We start from the raw sequence: 12,402 nt of genomic DNA on the forward strand, positions 1-12,402 counted from the left end.
CGACATCAATATGGGGTATGATCACCATGCACAAGTATACAGGCCGCACAACCGGTTGACATACTCTCGATCAGGTGGTCGAACAGCTGCTGGGGTATAGCCTCCCATTCTTCCACTAGTGCCTGTCGGAGCTCCTGAAGTGTCCGAGGGGTTTGAAGAAGTTCAGCGATACGTCGACCGCGACCATCCCAGACGTGTTCGAGTGGATCTATGTCTGCAGAACAGGCAGGTCACTCCATTAGCCAGATGTCTTCTGTTTCAAGGTACTCCTCCACGATGGGAGCTCGGTGGGGCCGTGCGTTATAATCCAACACGAGGAAGTTGGGACCCACTGCACCCCTGAAAACGCGAACACACTGATGCAAAATGTCGTCTCGATACCCCTGACCGGTTTCAGTTCCTCTGTCAAAGACATGCAGGAGTGTACGCGCACCAATAATAATTCCACCCCACACCATCAAACCACGACCTCCATACAGGTCCCTTTCAAGGACATTAAGGTATTGGTATCTGGTTCCCGCTCACGCTAGATGAAAACCCGGCGAGAATCACTGTTCAGACGCCTGGACTCGTCCGTGAACATAACCCGGGACCACTGTTCCAATTATGATGTACTATGTTCCTGACACCAGGCTTTCGGGCTCTCCTGTGACCAGGGATAAGTGGAATGCACCTTGCAGGTCTCCAGGCGTGTAAACCGTGTCTGTTCGGTCGTCTGTAGATTGTGTGCCTGGAGACAACTGTTCCAGTGGCTGTGATAAGGTACCTCCAGTACTCCGTGGCCGTCTGCGGACACTAATGGGGAGATATATGTCTTCTTGTTGTGTTGTACACCGTAGACGTCCCGTACTATGGAGCCTGGACACGTTTCCTGTCTGCTGGAATAGTTGCCATAATCTTGAGATCATACTTTGTGGCACTCAGGCGATCCGTGCTAAGACCTGCTGTGTTTGACTACGCTCCAGTCGCTCTAGTTTTCTATCTGTCATAACGTCATCAATATGTGTTCCTTGAGCCATTTTCAACACACAGTCACCACTAGCACGTCTGATAACGTCTGCACACTTAGTCGCTGCACCGTACTCTGACATGCACCAACACACCTCTTTGTATGTGAACTGCTGCCAGCGCCACTGTACGACGACCGTAGGTCACATGCACCGCATGGTCATGCCCCGAGGCGATTTAAACCCGAAAACCGCCCACCAAGGCGATTTTTCACCATGTATCAGCATTATCCTTAATTTATGAGCTTGAGTGTAGATATCAGCAGCTGCACGACAAACTAAATCAACATTCTCGCATACAGCTATTGCTGGTGACACCAACATTATCTACGAATCCAACTAATCTCAAGCTTACACTTTCGTTTGAAATTTTTGTGCCAGTGCCGCTTGAACCTACGCGCCTCACAGTGAACAGACAGAGTCATCTGGAACCAAATCCCAAAAGAGAATATTTAGTACCGATCAGACTTCGGGCATGCCTGCCCTTCGTGTAATTTTCGTGTTATGTTAGTTAAAATCACAAAGAAATAAATTGTAGCTATGTACCTTCAAAGACTTTAAACACATTGATCCCTGTGCCCAATACGGGTCACATAATTTGTAAATGTATTACTTGATCTCAGTGAAAAATATGAGAACATGATGACGGTTATGATAATCTCTTTTACATTAATTTTTATTTACATCTCATTTCTTTCCACATATGATGATTGAACCTCATGTGTAATCCATCTGCCCCTTCCTATCTACCCCATCCCCCCACCCCCCCCCCCCCCACACACACACATACATGCACACGCACACGCTCTCGCACACACACACACACACACACACACACACACACACACACACACACACACACACACACACACACATACCATGTAGTATTAACCTACCGATTAGAAGGAATTACACTCCTGCAAATGGAAAAAAGAAGACATTGACACCGGTGTGTCAGACCCACCATACTTGCTCCGGACACTGCGAGAGGGCTGTACAAGCAATGATCACACGCACGGCACAGCGGACACACCAGGAACCGCGGTGTTGGCCGTCGAATGGCGCTAGCTGCGCAGCATTTGTACACCGCCGCCGTCAGTGTCAGCCAGTTTCCCGTGGCATACGGAGCTCCACCGCAGTCTTTAACACTGGTAGCATGCCGCGACAGCGCGGACGTGAACCGTACGTGCAGTTGACGGACTTTGAGCGAGGGCGTATAGTGGGCATGCGGGAGGCCGGGTGGACGTACCGCCGAATTGCTCCACACGTGGGGCGTGAGGTCTCCACAGTACATCGATGTTGTCGCCAGTGGTCGGCGGAAGGTGCACGTGCCCGTCGACCTGGGACCGGACCGCAGCGACGCACGGTTGCACGCCAAGACCGTAGGATCCTACGCAGTGCCGTAGGGGACCGCACCGCCACTTCCCAGCAAATTAGGGACACTGTTGCTCCTGGGGTATCGGCGAGGACCATTCGCAACCGTCTTCATGAAGCTGGGCTACGGTCCCGCACACCGTTAGGCCGTCTTCCGCCCACGCCCCAACATCGTGCAGCTCGCCTCCAGTGGTGTCGCGACAGGCGTGAATGGAGGGACGAATGGAGACGTGTCGTCTTCAGCGATGAGAGTCGCTTCTGCCTTGGTGCCAATGATGGTCGTATGCGTTTTTGGCGCCGTGCAGGTGAGCGCCACAATCAGGACTGCATACGACCGAGGCACACAGGGCCAACACCCGGCATCATGGTGTGGGGAGCGATCTCCTACACTGGCCGTACACCTCTGGTGATCGTCGAGGGGACACTGAATAGTGCACGGTACATCCAAACCGTCATCGAACCCATCGTTCTACCATACCTAGACCGGCAAGGGAACTTGCTGTTCCAACAGGACAGTGCACGTCCGCATGTTTCCCGTGCCACCCAACGTGCTCTAGAAGGTGTAAGTCAACCACCCTGGCCAGCAAGATCTCCGGATCTGTCCCCCATTGAGCATGTTTGGGACTAGATGCAGCGTCGTCTCACGCGGTCTGCACGTCCAGCACGAACGCTGGTCCAACTGAGGCGCCACGTGGAAATGGCACGGCAAGCCGTTCCACAGGACTACATCCAGCATCTCTACGATCGTCTCCATGGGAGAATAGCAGCCTGCATTGCTGCGAAAGGTGGATATACACTGTACTAGTGCCGACATTGTGCATGCTCTGTTGCCTGTGTCTATGTGCCTGTGGTTCTGTCAGTGTGATCATGTGATGTATCTGACCCCAGGAATGTGTCAATAAAGTTTCCCCTGCCTGATACAATGAATTCACGGTGTTCTTATTTCAATTTCCAGGAGTGTATAAAGCAGATTAGTTTTTAAGTGTTTGATGTTAATTTCACTATCTGTTTGGTTTGAGTGTTATGTCTGAATATCGTAGTTCTTTCTCTTCCAATCTAAAAGAATGTGATGGTTGTCGGACCCAGTTCCGTAATACGTTTATGTTCACGGCCGGAAATGTCACACTTATTGAAATCCACAAGTCTTTTGTCAGGGGACCCCAACGTTTAGTTCCCATCATTTTAGTGCCCCTGCAAGGAAGAGTGTAGCTTCTGTGAGCGTCCAATACAAACACTGGCTTGTTACTGACTGCGTCCGTGCAGAGGCGTGACGTCACATACTTTCAAAACTACAGTGCCTTTGGCGTCTCATGGTGGAAGACTGGCAGACATGTACTTTAGCATCGGAATCCAGATGCCGCTCAGTTTTATACCCTCATTCGTATCATTAAAATTATTGGCATGTTTCATAATGTTCAACCCCTCTCTGTATCTATCGTAGTGTCTGCTCGTTTCTACAGTTATGTCGTCCATTCATTTCGTGGAATGTATATGAATGAAAGCAAGAAAATATGGAAGGGCTTTATTGAAATTAAATAACAAATCGTATGTCAATAACGAAACACTGCCAGTTGCCTGATAGCAGAGTTCATAAAACAAAAATTATTTTAATAAAATAATCTCGTTTGTGTGAAATACGAGTGTAATTTGCACTCGTAGTGCCGCATTAGAATAATAACTATGCTTTTTCAAACAATTGAGGTGAAGCTGCTTAACCAAGCTGTAGACACGTAGGTGGCAATTCTCTTCTCTTCCTTTTTTGTTAAAGAAGAAAAAAAAAAGCTGACAGTACCGGAACCTGGCATTTAGGAGAGATTGTTTCGCTGGGAATCCCTCTGAGAAGAGCAAGACTCACAGAATGGGTTCATTGTTTTGTTAACTTTAATTAAGACCAGATAATCCGCATCAAGTACGACATTCTGAATCTCGCGTTTAGAGCGAACTTTCTTGTGGCAGCCGCTTATTAAGTGAAGAACAATGGGGAGTCGGGAGCATTGTTCTGCAGTATTTGCTTTGCGCCTTACGTCGACTGCAAACCTCGTACCGTTTACTGAAAACGTGAGAGATATTCGCCGATAAAACAATAGAAATTAGGATCTACGTTTCGGAAGACAGAGAGAAAGAGAGCTCCCGTTCATTTCGTCATTAGTAATTTGTAATTTAATATTTGGTTTACGTTAACTCAGACAATAGCGATACACTGGTAACGAATTGTGTTAGGTTAGCTGCAGCTGTTGTGAATAAGAAAATTAACTGAGATCGCACGGAAGCCTAGCGAAGCTTGTTCAGTTTCAGTTATTTCGATCTGTTTATGTTTAGATCATCACAATGAATTCCGTACTTTCAGGTAAAGCCTGCATCGACAGAACAATACGGTGCATGAGTTGCGTGTAGACTGTTTAGTGTGTGTGACTGGGAGCGCGATTGTGGATAAAACTAATTTAGTTACTGCGAGGGTTGCTAAATATGATCGTGGCCTGTCGAGAAATCGCAGCAGGTCAATAGAATACAACAGCACCACTTTTTCTAATGTCGGAAGGAATCTTTGTGATAGCTGGAAAAAATGATAAAAGACGGTCCAGTAGAGAAAGAGCCGTTAATTTTACTTGGACAAGGATTAGATGTTGCACCACCAGATATCAACTTCGCCAAATCATCTTAGAAATCACCAAAACCATTAGATCACAAAAATTTACAACTCCGCTAACTATCTGGTATTTCAAACCCAAGACTAAAATGCAACGATAACTTAGTAGCGTTCTCCTGGTATAATATTTTTTATCATTCGACGAGTCAGGACTGTAGTATGCGGTACTAAATCTATTTACAAAAGTGGAGATAATCAGTTGACCTATAATTAATTGTAGTAATGAAATTATTATTATTATTATTATTATTATTATTATTATTATTATTATTAAAAGACAACATTTGAAACAAACATGAAATACAACGTCGCACAAAGTTTGGTGCTGAAACCGCCTCCTGCCCCGACCGTCATACTATTTACCCAGGATATCTGAGGGCTATTCAAAAACCACACTATTTTTAATGACACAGACATATGTTTGAAAGAGAGACCCAAACGCATCACTACGAGGAACAGCCAAGAGAACTTTCGACTGGTCAACACGCTTAATTCTTAATCTCTCACACATTCGTGTCATGCCGTTCCAAAAAAAAATAAATATAATTCATTCATTGACTTCAGTCACTTGTATTTCCATTGAATAATAGGAACCAGTCAACGAATAGCTACTATGTATGTAAAGGAAGAGCAATGAAATACGTTTGTTTGAAAACTAGCAAATCAGCAACTCTTAGAGGAGAAATGTGAAATAAGCAGTGTGGACATTGGGTTAGAAGAGATCTCATAAAGAAGGAAGTATATAAAACTGTAAGAGACATAAAAAGCAGAATGACAAAAACTATTATAATACAGAATCCATATAATTAAAACCTCGAAAGAAGTTCCTAAGTAAAAACATCATTTCTAAAGGAAACAATAATTATCATTGGCAGACAACAATACCCTGACAAAACGCAGAAGTCCGCTCCACAAAATAATGTAAGAAAGTTTTATGAGGTCCAACAAATAGATTTTGGCTATAAGTAAAAAATAGACAAATAAAAAGCAAAATTTGTACAGAGCAATGCTTCTAAGCCTTCTCTCTATTGCCAACCACAAATTCACAACACCAAACGTTCCAGTAATAATCTTTGTAAACTTCAAGAAAGCTTGCAGGACAGATGCTGCAATTACTACCTGAAAATTATGAAAGATGACAGAAGTATAAGGATCATATCTGAATTAATGGAACCATAAAGGATATAGAAGTCCAGAAACAGCTACCCTTCTCTCTTTTGACATTGAAATTATGTACTCAAACGTACCAGTAACGGAACGTGAAACATTATAAATTCAGCCATAGTAAATTAAGTAGTTCTCTTAGATAGACTACAATATATAATAGCCAACATCTTGATGAACGTATTAAGGAAAGTAAGTTGTTAGAATTGATAATCCAACAAAATAGCTTAAATTTTAATTACAAATCGTATTTACAATGAGTTCCCTAGTGTCAGGTACGCCTGCAAACATTTTCATAAACCATAAAAAAATTTGTAATGTTATTACAAATAGATACAACATACTTCACGGGGTCAGGTACAAAGATGATCTCCTTTCTTTAATTATTGTAGCACCAATGAAAATTGACCAGTTACAAACAGGAATTCCACACAGACATGAATACCACACATAAGAAAGTAAATTTCACAAGATAAAAAGAACATTAAAACCAAATGAACTTCTTAGCTGTAACAATTATTTACAAAGCAGCCAGCATAACGTCGAAATTTTTTAGCTACACAATAACGACTGATACAATAACACTTGACTGAAAATCACCCAGAAGTATAGAAGTACTTTGTTGACTAAACATCGAACCAATCGGCGTAGAAAAGGACCAGGTAGGACCACACTACACAACACAAAGAGCAAAAAATAATGCGTACAGCAGTAGTATAGCCATAAAATTTTAAAAAAAGAATGAAAAAACTAATACAGTCAATAAACGCGATACACACACACACACACACAGCCAAAATCAACAACACAACAAACCCCCATACATAAGTACACGCAGTGACAGAACGACACCGCACCACACAAAAATGACAAGACAAAAAGAGGGTTCAAGATGGTACACAGTGACGTATGAGCAGAAACCTACACATAAAGTAACAAACATTTCCAAAAGACAAGGCATAAAGACGGCACTCAAAACATACCAGAAAACCAAACGACTCAGAAGTTTACAGAAGCAGTCTTTTGTTATCTCCACAAATTTTGGCACTGACATGCACTGAGTAACCCCTCTCGTGGGGCAAGTCCCCCGCTATGGTCCAGGTGTATGTAAAGGAATTGTGCGCACGGAAACAGACAGAAATAGTTGGCCCTAATACATGGACCGTAGCTGTGTGTCCTGATTACACATTAATAAATACTAAGCAGTGATGGGGAGTAACAGTTATTGTAATGAAACAAACGTTGCAGATCACGTAATTGTATTGGTCGTGAAGTAAATGATTGCTCAGGACGAACAGAGATCAAATACTGATCAAGGGAGAATGATTGCGTGCAATAAATCTGATTATTAAGAAGGAAAGAACTGGAAACGTCTCATAAAATAGACCGAACGAATAAGAATTCGTGTTAACTCACTGCTACTCGTGAAAGTGGTGTGTTGGTGATGATTTCATCAAAAGTTTGTAAGTAAAGAGAAATACAACCCAAAGAGTAAACTCATGGCGCAAAGGTATATATATATATATATATATATATATATATATATATATATATATATATATATATATATATATATATATATATATATAATTTAAAAAAAGGAATAAATCAGTTTCTATTTGGAAATTTATTTTAACATTCATCATTGAAATTTCAGCATATTAAACTTGATTCATAACTAAACTGGTGTCTTATTTAGGATTGTGAAAATGTGAGTTTGTAATCTTACGGAACACATCAAATATGGATCCAAGATTGGGAGACTACATGCAACACTGCATTCATAAAATTACACACGAAGAACGTTGAAACATATGCAAGAGGAAATTAACGACAACCAACCGATTCAACTTCCACCCAAAGGAGTTACGTTCGTAGCGCAATCCTGTCCGTCATGTAATTAGCACACACTGGTATACTAAATTCATACTAACTCTCTGTGAAATCATCCCGAAAAGAATAGCTGAGGGGTACTTTGATGATTACACCGCATGCTTCACGTGGTCAACTTGGTTTACACAAAGAGTGTAACTCCACAATAAGTTTGATAATTAAAATAAATTAGATCGAAAAGCAATATACAAAAGAAAAACCTCGAACTGGTTCCTATCGTCTTACTATTAACCTGATGGTTCAAGCAATTGTATAAGAACGTGGTACTGGTCTCACAAAGTACACTCCACGTGGGTTGAACATAAAGAAAAGTCGCTATATTGAAAAATATTGACAAGACGAGACGTTATAATCTCACGCACATTCGCATTTAAGATTGATGATGTTAGTTAGAGTTACTGATCAACACGTGGTTCCACTTTACTCACAAAGTAGTGACAAAGCAACTACCGGAATATATTCTGAACTTCACACTCGAATTACACTGCGTTGCAATTTAAGATAACATTAGATATTTTAGAGCTAAACCTGAAATAAAGGTCATTAAATTTTCAGTTAGGATGATCTTAAGAAATCCATTGTCCTACGGACTTAGTAGACACGCGCTTAGCCGGAGATCTTACCACTTCAAACACTCGCCGCGGACAGACTGACCTGCGCTCCTACCGAGCGTGCTTCCCAAATACAAACGGAAGTGACCAGAGAGGCAGTTCCCTATACCAACATGACAAGGGACGGAGAGGACCATACTAAGGATAGAAACCTCTTTGCTTTTACAAAGCGTAGCTACCTGTTCCGACGTTGGTACTACTGTTCTCTAGCAGACAGGCATGTCTGCTACCATCCAGCATGCAACTAGAAATACATTTGCTCATTCATCCTCTCACACAGAAGGGAAGGGGGATGACAGCATCTTATCGTATACAGTATAAAAAGGAAGCGGATGTAGGTTCCGTATGAGACTGTCTGACATGAATTACATATAAACTTTGTTTTAAAGTGTAGTAGTGTGACAGATAGTTCTTGTTTATGTGTAAAAGTAACACGTTTCACTGCTCAGTCTCCCCCCAGACAGTCAGAAACACCACAGTAAATTTAGAAGAGGAATTTAACATGAAAGGAATCCAACAGAGACCTTTTACGTTTCCAATTGTCTACGTCGGAGACCTTCAGAACCGAAAAGTTGTTCCTGGACACAACCTGAGCCAGACACAGAGCGGCTAGTCATCGTACGTGGCGATGGCCCTGCAGCCAGCAATTACCAAGTAGGTATGTCAGATGTTTCCTCAGTTTATTTTTTATCTTATGGACACTATGAGAACACAGCATTTTTCCAACGTCTTCCAATTTTCAACAACATGAGAAACGGCATTGCCATAAGGTGTAATGGCGACCCCCACAACGTCCGACGGCACCTCAAACGGAGTTCGAAAACACTCAACGTTCAGAGGCCAAAACCAGCGTAACCAGCCACGACAGCTCCTATATGGCCGTCAGAGTACCGAAACTTGAGGTTGTTGGCCTGGCGCCGCATAACATCGGCACACAGATAGTTCTTCACCATCTTCATCAACACAATGGTACTAAGGATAGAAAAATGAATTTCCAGAACACCTTGCGGCCGGGGACGCTTTAAGTCATTTATCAACCGTTCTACTTCATATGGTTTTGGTCACTCATGATCCAAAAGAAACGTTAATTTAATCCTGGATTGGCGATAGGAAAATGCCATGATGGTCGGTTAACTCGGACACGAAGACAATCCGCTACGCTGAAGAAACAAAACGCGCACTACCTCGCAAGTGTCACAGCAGGCGAGATGCAAACAAGGTGTGCTGGCATCACCACTGCCAAAAGCAGATTGTCCACTAGACCACTAGCTACCGGAATGAATTCACCATCGAGAAGTTAACATAAATACCCTAGAGTCGTTCGAGTCCCGGTCGAGGCAAAAACATAAAAAAAGGTGACCAAGGTGGCCGAGCGGTTCTAGGCGCTACAGTCTGGAACCGCGCGACCGCTGCGGTCGCAGATTCGAATCCTGCCCCGGGCATGGATGTGTCTGATGTCCTTAGGTTAGTTAGGTTTAAGTAGTTCTAAGTTCTAGGCGACTGATGACCTCAGAAGTTAAGTCCCATAGTGCTCAGAGCAATTTGAACCATTTGAACCCTACAGTCATCACTCACTCCCAAGGTTAATAACGCTGTTTTGCATATACATCAGAATTTATCCATTAATTATTACTATTTTATCGCCGTATTAATCGTGCTCAGTGAAAAATGAATGAAAGACGGAGCTGGCTGAAGCCTGACGCGTTTCGAGATGTCTTTGACTTTTGATATTTTGAATATATCAGTAACTATGCGACAAGAAAGACGGAAAGCAAGATAGAAATAGCCATACACCAATGTTGGCTGTGCCGCCTGATGTCCAACAGTGTAATTGAGAATCGTTTTCTTCCTTCGTACACAACAGCGCTATCCACATGCTGTTTGAGTGTGGTGTGTTTTGTGTATCTATGGAGCGTTGGTAACTGCAACGGGGATACGTCAGTGTCGAGCGCCGCTACACAACCGTGAGTTAGCAACATCGGCTGCAGGGACTTGCCAGATCTTCGAAGAACATCGACGACAGCAAACAGCATTTTAGCAAGACTGTTGCTGTAAACAGAGAGATCTGGAAGAAGTTTACAAATGCTTCAACGGTGTGTTGCCATGTTTGTGTTATCTGCTGAAGAGAGAAGGAACATGGTGAAAGACTGTGCCGGCAGATGTTCGAAAACTTCAAGGATGCCATAATGCTTAACATCCCCGTCTGATGGACAGCTCACCATCATCAGTGTCGAATGTTCTCACTACATAAAACATTGTCGATAATTTTAGATCTGAGTCAAGCATATTAGAGTAAAATTTCGTGATCAGGAACCTTACGCCACCAAAGCACCACCGCTTTGGTGGTGGAAATTTCTTCCAACACTGGGACACCTCAGTATCGAGCGCCACCATGCAGGCGTGAGTTAGAGACATCGGCTGCAGGGACAGATCAGCTCTTCGAAAAACGTCAACGACAGCAAACATTTAGTGCCTCATTGTACTGCATTTTCTGGAGACTAATGCTATTAAGGGAGAGGTCTCGAGCAAGTTTACAAATCCTTCAAACAAAGAAAAGCGTCTCCAGCAATATGAACTATTCGAATGCACGACCGTAAGGTAAAGGCATAAAACAGTATAACAGCTCGTCTTGACCGCAAATTAATGGTAATGGTTTTCTTTCGCAGCTCTCACGGAAAAGCATTAAACATAGGTACATACTAACACTTTACAATAATAACTAATAAATTAACTGAGATTTCCTTGAAGCTGTTGGATTTTCTGGCAACATACGAATTGCTCAGAAACCGTTACATGTTGGCACAGAAGCATTCAAACCTTTCTTTTGAAGATGTCCATCTATGTATTTAGATCTTACACATTCTCTTTCTGTGCACCAAGTTATCAGTCGACATTTACCCATTTACCACATAGTCCTTCTTTCTTCAGTATACAACACACACCAAAAAGGACCCCACCCAGTGCATGCCATTCCAAACTTAGTACGGTACATCATACATCAGATACTGGATCGTAATGTATCCCTCTGCATGGACTGAATTTTGAAGTGATCTGTTATCGTATACTGATGACATACTCACAGTACTTATTTGTAAAATCACTTTTTGTTATAATTTGTTGTTCTAAATGTATGATCATGAAGAACTATTGTTCTGTTGTGTATTCTCACACAGTTTCTCAGTGGAATTCGCCACATTTAGGAAATATAAATGAATAGCACTGTGAGCTAAATTCTACAGCATTCTCGACTGACCATGAACGTCGGTTCACTCATTCATTTGCTGTCTAAACCACCATTTAAGGATATCCAAGAAACTGGACACGGTAACTGAATTCGATGTATTGCACATTTACATTTGTAGTCTAATCTCCCCTGCCGCCTTTGGATAAGCAGCTACCAGCAGCAAGTCGTATACACTTAGCTGACTTACTTGTTACATAGTTTAATTCTTAATTTCTTTGTGTGTTTTTCGGTACTTGCGTTGTTTAATTCATAAATTTCTGGCGTATCATAGTGTTTAAGAGTTGTAGCATCGCGTTTTAGTACCTGAATAGTGTGAAATCGCGTAGTCTCCTTCCGCCGCCGAGTATTGTGTCAGCAGTGCGCAAGTAGCAGCATTAATGCATTTACTAGGCAATCTTGTATTTGGAAGAAGTTCAAGGCAATCGTAAAATGCGTTTTAGACAGGTACGTGCCGAGTAAAAC

This window comes from Schistocerca gregaria, chromosome 4 (assembly GCF_023897955.1).
Source record: "Schistocerca gregaria isolate iqSchGreg1 chromosome 4, iqSchGreg1.2, whole genome shotgun sequence".
Taxonomy (NCBI): domain Eukaryota; kingdom Metazoa; phylum Arthropoda; class Insecta; order Orthoptera; family Acrididae; genus Schistocerca; species Schistocerca gregaria.